The sequence below is a fragment of the Protopterus annectens genome, chromosome 9.part0, assembly GCF_019279795.1.
Source record: "Protopterus annectens isolate FY-2018-M chromosome 9.part0, PAN1.0, whole genome shotgun sequence".
NCBI classification, from domain to species: domain Eukaryota; kingdom Metazoa; phylum Chordata; order Ceratodontiformes; family Protopteridae; genus Protopterus; species Protopterus annectens.
In genome coordinates this window covers 1,502,444,271-1,502,458,163 of record NC_056743.1, presented here as the reverse complement: position 1 = coordinate 1,502,458,163, position 13,893 = coordinate 1,502,444,271, and the positions used below count along the sequence as shown (strand labels likewise).

The following is a 13,893-nucleotide window of genomic DNA, read 5'->3' as shown; positions in this document are numbered from 1 at the left end:
TCTTAGAGTATATAGGCAGGTGATAATGCCTAGAGAAAGTATGCACTGAACTCCAAGTAGCTGCTTCCAGAATATCCTTAGTTGCCACCCCTTAGAAATGCTGTTGAAGTGGCAGTAGCCCTAGTGGAATGAGGCCTAATCCCAGCTGGAACCTCTTTGCCATGATGGGAATAACAAAATGCAATGCAAAAGCCAATCCACCTAGAAATAGTTTGTTTTGACACAGGCTTGCCCTGTGAACTTAAAGCAAAAGAAACAAGTAACTGCTGAGACTGCCTAAAATCTTTAGTCCTGCTCAAATAATAACGCAATTGCCTGTGTACATCTAAAGTGTGCAAAATCTTTTCCCCTTTATTTTGAGGATCTGCAAAAACGTAGGCAAATGAATAGTTTGGTTTAAAGCCACACTAGAAACCACCTTAGGCATAAAGGAAGGATTAGTGCGTAATGATACCCTGTCCTTATGGAAAATCAAAAGGGCTCTACTGCCATAAGGGCCTGCAACTCAGACACCCTTCTTGCAGAAGTAATAGCCAACAGAAAAGCAGTCTTCCATGACAAATATTTCAATTCAGCAGTAGCTGCAGGCTCAAAAGGTTGTAGAGTAAGTTTTTCCAACACAAAATTGAGATCCCAAGCAGGAGTAGGAGCTCTACGGGGGTCTTATATTCTTTGCCCCTCTAAGAAACTGCTTGAACAAAGGATGCGAAAACAAAGGTGGGTCACAATCATAGTGAGCTGAAATTGCTGCAGCATGAATCTTTATGGAAGAGAAAGACAAACCTTTGTCCAATAATTCAGTAAGATATTGAAGAGCCACACTCAAATTAGGCTCTGAAATCTCCAAATTCTTTGCTGTACTCCAAAATAAAAATCTCTTCCATTTTACACTCTCCTAGTACTAGGCCTTCTAGCTTCCATAATCACATTTAAAACTTGTTGAGGAAGCTGAGACCTACCATGCTTCAACACAAAATATGCCAAGCTGTGAGATGAAGAGATTGAAGCTTGACATTGAGCAGATGACCGTCCTTCTGAGATAACAGATGAGGAATCAGAGGTAAAGGCCATGGAGGCTTCTTTACAAGACTCCTTAGAAGTGGGTACCAGTGTTGCCGAGGCCAATCTGGAGCTATCAAAATCATCCTTGGCCTGTCCTGTCTGACCTTTAGTAATACCTTTGGAAGAAGAGGTAGAGGTGGAAAGGCATAGACATGAAGGTTTTTCCAACTGAAAGACAGAGCATCCACTTTCCAAGCTGTGTGATGAAACCCCTTTGTGCAATACTTTGGCAGCTGGTGGTTTAGTGGAGAAGTTTAACAGATCTATGTCTGGAGTTCCCCAGGACACTGTCAATTTCTGAAATACATGAAGATCCAGTTTCCACCGTGGGGATCCATGATTTGTCTGCTTAATACATCTGCTAGGAGTTCTGTGCTCCTGGCAGAAACCTTGCCTGAAGAGTCAGTTGCAGGCTTAACGCAGTCTCCCATAAAATCATTGCTTGCCTGCATAGAGGATAAGAATGTGTTCCCCTTGCTTGTTGATGTACCACATGACAGTTGTGTTGTCTGTCAGAATCAACACCTGCCCTGGAAGAAGTAACTCCTTGAACGCCATCAATGCAAACTGGACTGCTAACATCTCCTTCATGTTGATATGTAGATGCTGTAGTCTGGCAGGCCACTTGTCTTGTATCCACTTTCCATTTAGATGAGCTCCCAAGCAGTGTCCGAGGCATCTGTCGTTAAAATCTGACTCGCCTGGCCGGGTCACAGAGAGTCCCTTGTTTAGGTGACATTCCTGAGCCCACCACAAGAATTCCTTTTGAAGGCAAGGTATTATTTGAATGACAGTGTCCAAATCTTGGCAGTGCTGTGTCCATACATTTTGAGATACCATTGCAGCTTCCTCATATGCAGTTTGGCATTGGGAAGCACCAGAATACAAGATGCCATGAACCCTAATGCTTGAAGGACTGTCCTTGCAGTCAGCACGGACTGATGAGATAGTTGATGGAAGTAAAGTGACAGACTCTGTTGTTTGTCCGGGTTAAAAAGGCCATCTGGGCTGCTGTATTCAGTCTCACACCCAGAAAGCACATGTCTTGAGAGGGTACTAGACTGGACTTTATTTCGGTCACAGAATACCCTAGGCATCTAAGCACTGCTATGACATATTCCAGATGCTGTAGTAGGTGTTCCCTTTCTTGAGCCAGAATCAGGCAGTCGTCCAAGTAAGGATAAATTTGAATGCCTTGAAGCCTGAAGTAAGCTATCACTGGAGCCAGAACCTTTGTGAATACTCTGGGCGCAGTAGATAAGCCAAAGGGCAATGCAGAGAACTGATAATGAAAATCTCCAGTTCGAAACCGCAGATACTTTCTGCAACTTAGCCTTATGGGCACATGAAGGTAAGCTTCCTTGAGATCCAAAGTTACCATCCAGTGATCCTTGCCCAGCAGAGGTAACAGTTGCTGTAACGTCAACATCTTGAACTTGGGAATGTCCAGATAAGTGTTGAGGATAGATAAATCCAAAATTGGTCTCCACGTGTTCCCCTTCTTTGGCACTAGGAACAGGCGAGAATAAACCAAGCCCCTTTCTGACACAGGGACTGGCTGAATAGCCCCTATCTGGAGTAACTGAGAAACTTGCTTGTGAGCCTCTTTTCTTTGTGGAGGAGGAACATCTGGCATGCCTTTGAAAGGGGTATTGTGTGGAAATAAAATCTGTACCCGTGATGAATGATATCCAGCACCCATCTGTCTTGAGTGATTAAATCCCAATTTTCTTTGAAAAGAGACAATCTTCCTCCCAAAGGTGCTGCCAGACGAGAGTCCACTGGCAGCTGAAAAGGCAGGTCATTGGTTCTGCTTACGAAAGGACTGACCCCTGCCCTCACCAGAAGTCTGAGCAGGTGAACTGTCTGATCTAGGCCTAAACGAACCTTGAGCCCTGCCCCTACCACGCCTAGACCTACCCCTAGACTGGGAACCATAAGCAGGATATGTCCACCCCTTAGCAGGCCAATTTCTACTAAACTGGAGGCTGCACCTGCAAAAATCTTTAACAGTCTGCATAGACTTAGCTTTGTCCTCCATTTTCTTTAAAACTGCTTCCACAGGCGGTCCAAACAACACATCAGACTGTAAAGGAGCATCCAAAATCCTGGTCTTAACATGCTCAGCTAAATTCTGATCCTTCAACCATGCATGTCTGCGAAGAACAGAACTAGTAGCAGCCACCCTCGAGGAGGCCTGAACAGCATCAAAACCACACTGCAAAGAATGCTTACCCACTTGTTCAGACACATGAACCAAATCCAGCAATTCTTTACACTCAATACCTTCCGCCAAAGCATCCACCTTAGATTTCAATTGTGAAAGGAGATAATTCTGATATTTCAGCATATGAAATTGACAATTCAACTGCCTCATGGCTAGAGTGGAAGAAGTATATACTTTCTTACCCCACCTATCCAAAGCCCTTGCCTCTTTATCAGAGGGTACAGGATTTTTAACCACAGAAGCTTTAACACCTTTAGGCCCCTGAGAAACAGTTTCTGGGTCCGCCCTGGGACTCTTAAACAAATACTTATGAGCTTCGGGCACCCTATAATACCTATCAGGCTTAACAGGAGCAGGAGGCAAGGAATCAGGGTTCAGAGAAGCCTCTGCAAAAACATCCTCCACCACATTCAACACAGGAGGAATAGCTAAGGGCCTATGCTGGGGCAAAACAAGAATTCCCTAAGCCTTTTCTGGAGTCAGAGTAATCTTGGCCTTCCCATTTAAAGTGCTCCCTCATGGAGTGAAGAGTCTCTGAAAATGAAAAATCCTCAGGAGGAGAAGCTGAAGGAGTGGAATCATCCACATCAGAATCAGAATAAGTAGGAAACTCTTGCAAGTCTTCCACAGAAGACTCTGAAGCCTGTGAACACTGTTCAAAACTATCAAACTCCTGTTCCACCCTAGGCCTCTTATCAGGTGGGGCATAGAACCTCTAATCAGAGTAATCAAATCTTCTGCCATTTTAAGCATATGTTTCTTAGGCACAGAGCCCGAAATGCTAGGAGAAGCCCTACAGAAGCTGAACTTGGCCTTCCTCGAAAAGAAGCTTTGGCAACAGAAGGAGAGGCCCTAACTACCTTGGGAAGAGAGGGAAGAACAGTTACCTGAGAAGCCCCTCAGCCTGGCCTACCTCCTGAGAGGGCACATCCTGTAACAGTAAAGTATCTGCCTGAGACTCCATAGAGACTCCTGGCAAAACCTCTGGCTCCTGAGCCTTCTAAAGGACCGACGTCCGGGACTGCCGGTTCCTCACCCTAGACTTCACTGTTTTGTCCTTGCGCTTCTTAGATGAAGCGGAGCATCCGACGGCATAGTATAATTGCAACGCTTCCCAAACACTAACCTAGCACAATCAAGCCTCCTCTTAATAGTGCGCTTGTTAAATCTAGCACAAGAGCGGCAACCAACAACGCGTGCTCAGGCCCTAAACAAGGTATACACAATGTATGATAATCCCTATGGTATCTGCTTCCCACAAGAAATACAGTTATTCACTTTTTCTGACATCCGGTTAAATACTGAGGCAAGAAAAACCAAAATGTTCCCAACGGGTACTTAGCCAACTCTGTATTCGGTCTGAAACTCCGCTCGAAAATCTCAGAACGCCAACCTGCACTCGCAAAATTGCTTCTGCATCGGACCATGCGGCAAAAGACTGAGGAAATGACGCCGGTCATGCGCATTAGTACCCTGACGCACTGACGCCAGTCTAAGGCCATGACCGACGTCAGCCTTATACTCTGGTATTCGGGCCGACTGGGACGCGGACTATACCCAATTGTCAGGACTGCAGCAAGGGAAGACGAAGAACATCTGTACTATGTTCTTCGTGTTTCACTGTTGCAGTCATTACATTTGGGTAGAATCCCAAAGCTATGGTTGGGAGGATGGAGCTAAACAGCATTAGGAGCAGCTATAAGGCCCTGCAGGACTGCAGTGGCAAAGCCTACCCTGGATTTAGAAAACAGAGGTAAATGATCATGCTTTGTGAACGTATGACCTGAGCTCCATGTAGCAGCTTCTAGAATGTCTCTGGTAGGGACTCCTCTGAGAAATGCTGCTGAAGTAGAGGCAGCCCTGGTGGAATGGGATCAGATTCCCTTGGGCAAAGGTTTAACATGGTGCAAACAGAAACAAATGCAATGGCTCATCCATTTAGAAATAGTCTGCTTTGATATAGCCTTCCCCTCTGATCCTGCAGAAAATACTAGTAGCTGCTCAGACTTTCTTAGAGATTCTGTCCTGTTTAAGAAGAATCTTTGTTGTCTGTGTACATCCAATGAATGCAGAATCCGTTCCCCCTTGTTCTGTAGATTTGGGAAGAAAGTTGGCAGGTGAATAGTCTGGTTAAGAGCCACACTGGATACCACCTTAGGCATAAAAGAAGGATTGGTCCTGAGAGACACCCTGTCTGGGTAAAAAATAATGAAAGGCTCCACTGCCATGAGAGCCTGTAATTCTGAAACCCTTCTAGCTGAAGTGACTGCCAAAAGAAAAGCGGTCTTCCAAGAGATACATTTTATACCTGCAGTAGGTGCTGGTTCAAAAGGAGGTAGGGTGAGTTTTTCCAGCACAAAACTGAGTCCCATGCAGGAGCTGGTGCTCTCCTGGGAGGCCTTAAATTTTTGGCCCCTCTGAGGTACTGTTTTAGCAGGGGATGAGAAAAGAGGGGGAGGCTATGTGTTGTAATGAGCCGAGATGGCAAAGGCATGGATTTTTATTAAAGAAAAAGATAGGCCCTTGTCAAGCATCTCAGTTATGTATTGTAAAATCTGAGGAATATTGGGCTTTGCTGTGTCTATTCCTTGTGCTTGGTTCCAAGCACAGAATCTCTTCCATTTATCAGCATAAGATTTTCTAGTACTAGGCCTTCTGGCTTCCAAAATGACATCCATCACAGGTTTACTGAGAGATGTGGTTGGTAAAATTAGTTGATTAGCCACGCTGCAAGATTCAAAGTTTGGAGCCGAGTGTGCAGAATTTGATAGTTCTGCTGAGACAATAGGTGAGGTGTTTCAGGCAAGTACCACGGAGGAAGGTGCGACATATTCCTTAGAAGTGGGTACCACTGCTGGCGTGGCCAGTATGGAGCAATTAGAATAATTTTTGTTTTTTCCTCTCTGACTTTTAGTAAGACCTTGGAGAGTAGAGGCAGACGGGGAAAGACATAGACCGATAGGGGTTTTCCAGCTGAAGGACAGAGCATCCACTTTCCATGCTTTTTTGTGATGAGTTCTTGTGCAGAATTTGTCCAACTGGCAAATCGATTTGCCTCTCCCCAAAACTATGTCTGGGCTTCCCCATTTTTGTGTTAACTTGCTGAAGATCTGTGGATCCAGTTTCCATTTGTGCGGGTCCGTAAGATTTCTGCTTAGGTCGTCTGCCAGAGTATTTTGCTTTCCTGGAAGGAATTAAGCTTGAAGATGTATTTGGTAAGTCAAGGCTGTGTTCCACAAGGCCATGGCTAGTCTGCAAAGGGGGTAGGAGTGGGTAACCCCCCCCCCTGCTTGTTTACGTACCACATAACTGTGGTGTTGTCCGTCTTTATCAGTAGTTGTCCTGGATGAAGTAAGTCCTTGAAGGCTGTCAGAGCATTCTGAACTGCTAGCATTTCTTTCTGGTCGATATGTAGATGCATTTGGTTTGGGCTCCATTTGCCCTGAATGCATGTCCCTGCCAGGAGGTGGGCCCCCCAAGCATAGTCTGATGCATCTGTAGTTAGGGTTTGGGTGGCAGGGGGTAGAATAAATGACAGTCCCTGGTTTTGGTGACATGTCTCTGCCCACAAAAGAAACTCCTGCTGTAGGCAGGGAATGAGAGGAATCTGTTTCCAGGCTGTGACAATGTTGACTCCATAAGCTTTTTAGGTACCATTGAGGTTTCCTCATATGCAGTCTCGCATATAGAATTAGTAGAATGCAGGATGCCATGAATCCCAAAGCCTGCAGAATTTGTCTTGCAGATAGCTGAGTTTTTGTTGCCATTTGTTTGATGTATGTTGTCAATTGCATTTGTTTGTCTGGTGTGAGGTAAGCCATCTGGGCAGTTGTACTCAAGCTTGCACCCAGGAATGTAATTATTTGAGAAGGTACCAGTTGTGATTGCTTTTAGTTTATGGTGTACCCTAGGCATGCTAGAAGCCTTTTCACAAATGCCAGATGTTGAAGAAGAGTGTCCTTGTCCTCTGCCTGAATACGACAATTGTCCAGATAAGGATAAATTTGAATGTTTCTTTGTCTGCAGAATGCAATTACTGGTGCCAGGCACTTTGTAAAGACCCTGGGTGCAGTAGATAAGCCAAAGGGCAGTGCAGAGAATTGGTAATGCAAAAAGTCTGCTTTGAAGCGGAGGTATCTTCTGCAAGATTCCCTTATTGGGATATGCAGGTATGTCTCTTAAGTCTAGAGTTACCAACCAGGCATTCTTGCCTAGCATAGGCAGCAGCTGTTGTAAAGTCAGCATTTTGAATTTTGGAATGTCAAGGAACAAGTTTAGAATTGATAAGACCAGGAACAAGTTTAGAATTGATAAGTCCAGAATTGGAAACCATGATTTGTCTTCTCTGGGTACCAGGAAAAGCCTTGAATAAAATCCTTGTCCTTTTTCCTTTTCTGGTACTGGTTGAATAGCCCCCATATCCATGCGTGACATGACTTGTTTCTGGGCCTCTGCCCACTGGTTTGGTGGCAGATCTGGCCATCCGTTTGGAATTGGCAACGTGTGGAAATGAAATCTGTACCCCTGGGATACTATGTTTAATACCTACTTGTCCTGGGTAATTAAATGCCAATTTTGAGCATGAAGGGATAGTTCCCTCCCCAATGGGGCTGCCAAAAGATAAGTGCTTGGAGATGGTAGAGGAAAGTCATTCAGACTGCTTACTGTAGGGTTGTGCTTTGTTACCTCCAGATTTGGAGGTGGAGGAACCCCATTGCTTTGACCTGTAAGATTCCTGTGATTGATATCTGGAGCCTTTGGAGTGCCTGGGTTTACCTCGAGTGGCTCTGTTGGACACAGGAAAGGACCAATTCTTATTAGGCCAGTGCCTACTGAACCTGGGTGGCTGCACTTGCAAGAAATCTTTTACAGCTTGCATAGATTTAGCTTCGTCTTCCATTTTCTTTAAAACCTCTTCTGCCTTATTACCAAACAGACTATCATTCATGCTGTAAAGGGGCATCCAACAATTTAGCTTTAACATGATCAGGCAGATTTTGCTCCTTGATCCAGGCATGCCTTCTTATCACAGATCCAGTTACAGCGGCCCTGCAGAAGGCCTCCAAGGAATCAAAACCACATTGCAAAGTATGCTTTCCAACCTGTTCTGCTGAATGCAATAAATCCTGTAACTATTTTCCACACAATCAGAAATCAACATAATTTTCTGTTTCAGTAAGCCCATAACATGCTGTTGATATTTAAGCATATGAAACTGGCAGTTTAAAGTCCTGACTGCTAAGGTTGCAGACGTATAAACCTTCTTAACCCATCTATCCAGCACCCTGGAATCTCTATCAGAAGGGGTAGGATTTTTGGCTGTAGAAGCCTTAACACCCTTGGGACCCTGAGAAATAGTCTCAGGATCAGCAGTAGGATTTTTGAAAAGAATTTGTGGGAGTCGGGAACCCTGTAATATCTGTCTGGCTTACTAGGAGCTGGAGGCAGGGAATCAGGAGCCATGCTTGATTCCAAGAATACATCATGAACAATGTCTAATACAGGAGGTACAGCCAAAGGCCTATGCTGAGGAAGAAGAAAAATCCCTAAGCTTATTTTTTTGATTCTGAGAAGTCCTAACTCTCCCAGTGAAAATGTTCCCCTTAAAGTATGCAATGTCTCTCCAAAAGAGTAATCCTCAGGAGAAGGTGCAGATGGGATGGATTCCTCTTCATCAGTGTACTCATAAGGTGGAATAGAAAATTCTTGATCAGAAGAGGAATCAGAAGAAATGGAAACCTGATTTGAAGATTCATAATCAGTGCCTTGCCTAGGCCTCTTAGCGGGGGGGTTGGGAAACCCTGATCAAGGTAGTTAAATCCTGAGCCATTTTGATAATTAGTTTTTTAGGCATAGGGGTTTGAACGTGGCTTATGCGTCGGTTTTTTAGACATAGAAGCTGATTTTAACCTTGTTTTTGATTATGGCGTTGGTTTAATTTAAATTTTTAAGGCCTGAAAACACCCTCAGAAGCCAGTGCCTGCTCAGCGGCTCCGGGCCCATCCAAGGGAGAGACATCCGCGGGTTCAATACTTGCAGAATATCACGGCATACCGGACTCCGGGTCTCGGTAGAGGCCTGCGACTCAAAAGTAGCTGGTTCAGGGACTGCGAAAGCACCTCACTGAGTACCGGCGAACCGGCGACTGGCTTAGGAGAAGCTTCGTCGGTTTTGGACCTCGACGGTCTGTCTCTGTCTTTTTCTCTGCGTTTTTTGTGAACTCCGGTAGTCAGATTGCTAACCAACGACATTTCAGGGTAGATCTTGAACCAAAATATTTAGAAGCAAAAATATACAGACACTTAATAGTGCGTTGGTTAAATTTAGCACAAAACAGACAGCAAGGCACATTGTGATCAGGGCCTAGGCAAGGGATACAGTACAAATGAAAATCCTTATGAGGTATTTGCTTCCCACAAGTAATGCAAGTATTAATTTTTACTGACATTGGTAAGGAGCAAGAAAAAGGTTCCCTAACGGGGTACTTAGCTTTAGTTTGAAGACTTTGGTTCTGAAACTCGAAAACGAAATTTTCAGGAGTCGGCCGACTGGCACTTGCAAACTGCTTCTGCTTTGGGCACTGCACGGCAAGAAAGACTGATTAAAATGGCGTCGGCTGCATGTTTTATACCCCTGACGTCATGGAAGAGGAGACAGCAACCAACGCAGGACCCAAGACTTTGTTATTCAAGCCGACTGACGGCATCCTGCCAGCAGATTACCCAAATGTAATGACTGCAACAGTGAAACACGAAGAACATCAGCACAAGTACATGCTCTGTCATGGTTGCTATATACACGTATTATATACTGTTCATCCTATGTAACACCTGTCTGACAATCTCTAAGTTGCTCACTGTAAATGTTGTAAATATTGTACAAAATGTTATCTGTTCATCCATCCCAGGAATGGGCAATGTTGCAAATTGATACTTTTAAGTTACACACTGTATATTTTGTACAAAAATGTCATCTTTCACCAAACACAAGAATAGACGACGCTGCTATTTTTTCTGTTGTAACATCCCCTGTATACTTTTATCTATGCACTGTCATATTTCTTTCGCATCTCTATTACGAAAGTGCTCATCTGTTCTAAATAAACTTGGTCAGTATTTTATCTTATCGTGGTGGTCCGTCTCCGGTTTTTATCTCATCTGCTTATTCCTTTACGAAGTGGACCTTCAGGTGGTAGCATTTTACTATTTTTTGCTACTATTTTTTTGCTATTTTTTGCAACTTTGTAATTTCATGTTAATGTAATCTGCATGTTTTTTCTTCTTTTTTATGGAGCTTTTCTCCTCAAGTCTCCGCTAAAAATGGACACTTGCTGACCAGTCAGACTATCCTGGATAACAAATGTTAAATAAACAAGAATCTATCTGAACATTCTGCAAACATCTGGATAGTTGTGAGGTTGCTTCTGACCTCTGCACTTCAGCAATCTTTGCAAGTCTCCAGAACCTTCTAGAAGTATGTACACACCCCTAAGAAAGTCATTTTGTATGCTTTGTTGAAAACTGTCCCCCATTACATCCGCTTCAGCAAAATATTTCTAGCAGTAAGGGATTGTGGCATTCAGCAAAAGAAATGAAAAAACAAAATCCATACATGAAGGAGATTCCTTAAGCAAAGCGAATGTGTGCATTTATTCTGTGGTTTGTTCACTTGGTCAGTGCAGTGCTGTACAGCAGAAAATCACTGCTGGCATTTCAGGGAACATTTTGTAACAACTTTTCTTTTACATATTGAAAAGTATTGAAACTGGACTCCCAAGAAAAATCAGAATTCTTGCTCGGCTGGTTTGGGCGGGGATTTAAAATCAGTTGCAAGTTATGCTGCTGTCCGATGAACTCTTGTTTATTTGCTGATGCCAGATGTTAGCTTACTGTACATGCAATTCTTTTATACATCTGCTGTGGAAGTAATGCAGATTTATTCCATATGGCATACATGAAGATCATGCTCACATTTAACTCTTCTGTATCATGCTAAAACAACTATTCCATACCAATTCATATTTGCCTTTTTCCCAATTGTCTGGATCAATGAAAGCATACATGTCTCTGTGCTCAAACAAGCTTCACTAAATCCACAGACCTCCACTCATATTAGCAAAACAGTGCATAATTCAATTAATATGAAGCTTCTTCAAAGCTTTTGGCACCAAAGTAGTACTATAAGTACAAATAAGGAGCAGAGTGAGAAAATATGTATTACAGGAATCGGTCTGCTAATAGTTAATAATAACAGCAGCACCACCCATTTGTTAAGCAAGCAGGGCCAGTGAACACACAGTCCCTTTTCAGGGGCAACCCAAGAACAGTGGTTAAGTGACTTGCTAGAGGTCACAAAGTAGGGTAATGAGGGCTGAAGGAATCAAACCCTGTACCACAGAACTCCAGATCACAGCCCTAGCACTGTGTTAATTGTCATTCATACATGCTTTTCAGTACGATTGTTTCTACAGCTATAGAACATAACACTCTAAAATATTTAAAAGGTGCAGAATATTTAAATAATTGTTTCTTTTTTCTTTGTTCCAAGTATATTTATTATTTATTTAATGATCTGATTACTATCAGCACAATGCAGCAAAAATGGGGAAGGGTGAAGGGGAACAAACAAACAAAAAAAAAAAAAAAAAAAAATATATATATATATACACACATACATACACACTATGCCAAGACGCTGACAAAAAAAAACTCTTGTTCACTGATGGGCACACATGCGCGCACGCACACACACACACACACACACACTGTTCGCTGCTTACAGGACTTGGGTAGTTGTGCATCTATAACCTTCCAGGGCCTCGTAACTCCTCCCTTTTCTCACAGTTTCTCTCTCCCTCTTTCTCTGCTTGCCCATGGAAGGTGAAGCACACAAACAAGAAATCAAGGATAGAAACAAAACCTGTCTGCTTAGTAAAGACAGCAGAAGTACAAAGAGACATGAGGCAGAGCAGCAAACAAAATTTAGTAGGTCTTGAAGCAAATGAAGAAAAAATAAGTTATGTACTTCCCATAATTTTCCATCTGTGTTGTCAATCTTTATTTAGCCTTGACACCACACAAGGATACATGAAGACTGACAACATCAGATCAGAAGTTATGTTCTTTATTTTTGACATTAAATGTATCCTGTGACATGCATTGAGGCTTGTGGCTGACTTACTGGTTGCTTTGCTGTTCTTAGTCTGTTTCTTCCAGTATCGGAATTCCATTCTTGTTTCTTTGTTTTACTTACCATAATGCTGGATCCTTTTCATCCTAGTCTGTCTGATACAATTCCGGAGTAAGAAATTTCCAAAATAACGAGCTTAATGGATATTCATTTAATCCTTTTTGCTCAACACTCCAGAAGAAAGATTGCATCAACAAAACCCAAAACACATTCCAGCAGATCAGTTTCTGTTTCTAATGCTCTTTTCATAAATTCAATGGCAGTTGAAATTTGTGTTGCAGCAACTTGATCACCACGTTGCACATTTTCTACAAGCATTACAAATATGAGAAGTTGTAGGTCCACTGCCACTTTCAGGGCTGGAATTCTGCATCCTATTTCAACCATTTGAGGGCAGAATCCCAGAATTCACAGCTGGCATCATGACAGATGACCTTTCTTGGTACAGTCTTATTTCTGGGAGTGATAAGTGACAGAGATCCAATCAGATGGCCATCAAGAAAGTGTTACTTTGGAAACATTTACCTAGCAGTTGGATCGAATGGACAGATGAAATGGGATCTGGAAGATCCAGTCTCTTTGGTAGAGACAAGCTACATAATTAAATGAAGTTTAAGATCCGTTTCAGTTTTGAGTGCATAAACCCCAGTTTAGCAGGCAATTTAAGTAATTACTGCCCATTGAAATTAATGGGATTCAGTAATTCAAATTCCCAGAAACAAGGAAATTTGGATAATGGATTATGTAGGAGTCTGCTTTGTGTAACAAATGAAATATCTTACATTGTAGGATTAAGGATCTTGTTTCAGAAACATGTTCCTCAAACCTGTTGTAAAAGATATTTCATTTCACAAGAGCGACATGTATTCCTTATATTATCCTGACAAGGCAAGATATCGCGGAATAATAAATCCTGCTTCAGGATGTACGTACATTTATATGCATCACATTCCTGTTATTTTTCCAGTTAAAAATGCTACTGTAGAATTACAAACACATATACTAAATGCTATTCCCGAAACACCCCCCCCCCCCCTCAAGCTAAAGCTACCCCCTAGAACCCAAATCTAACATTAGTTTACTAAAAATGCATTAAATAAAAAATAAAACAAGAATCATGGTCAAAAACTGGCCTCAACAAGCCAACTAGAAAATGTCTTGCACACTAAGTTGTACAAACCTGATCGTTAACAACCAAACTAAACCAGTTTAAACTGCTGGAAAAAAAACTAACTTTGTAATATTACAACAAAGTTGCCAAATTTGCTACCAATGCTCAGTACTGTACCTATTGCTGTACTAAAAGCTCTCAACTGACTTTAACTACCCCACTACTTAAAATATGCACAGTTACTCACCACATTTAAAAATACTCACTACTTTGCTATCTACACTACCTAAATATAACCCTACAA

General features: G+C 42.6%; 1 protein-coding gene across 1 annotated transcript in view; it reads right to left on the bottom strand.

The window, feature by feature from the left end:
• The window catches only part of CAMSAP3 (calmodulin regulated spectrin associated protein family member 3), a gene marked incomplete in the record, with an annotated part of 1,204,937 nt that overhangs the window by 1,036,751 nt on the left and 154,293 nt on the right, over positions 1 to 13,893 (bottom strand).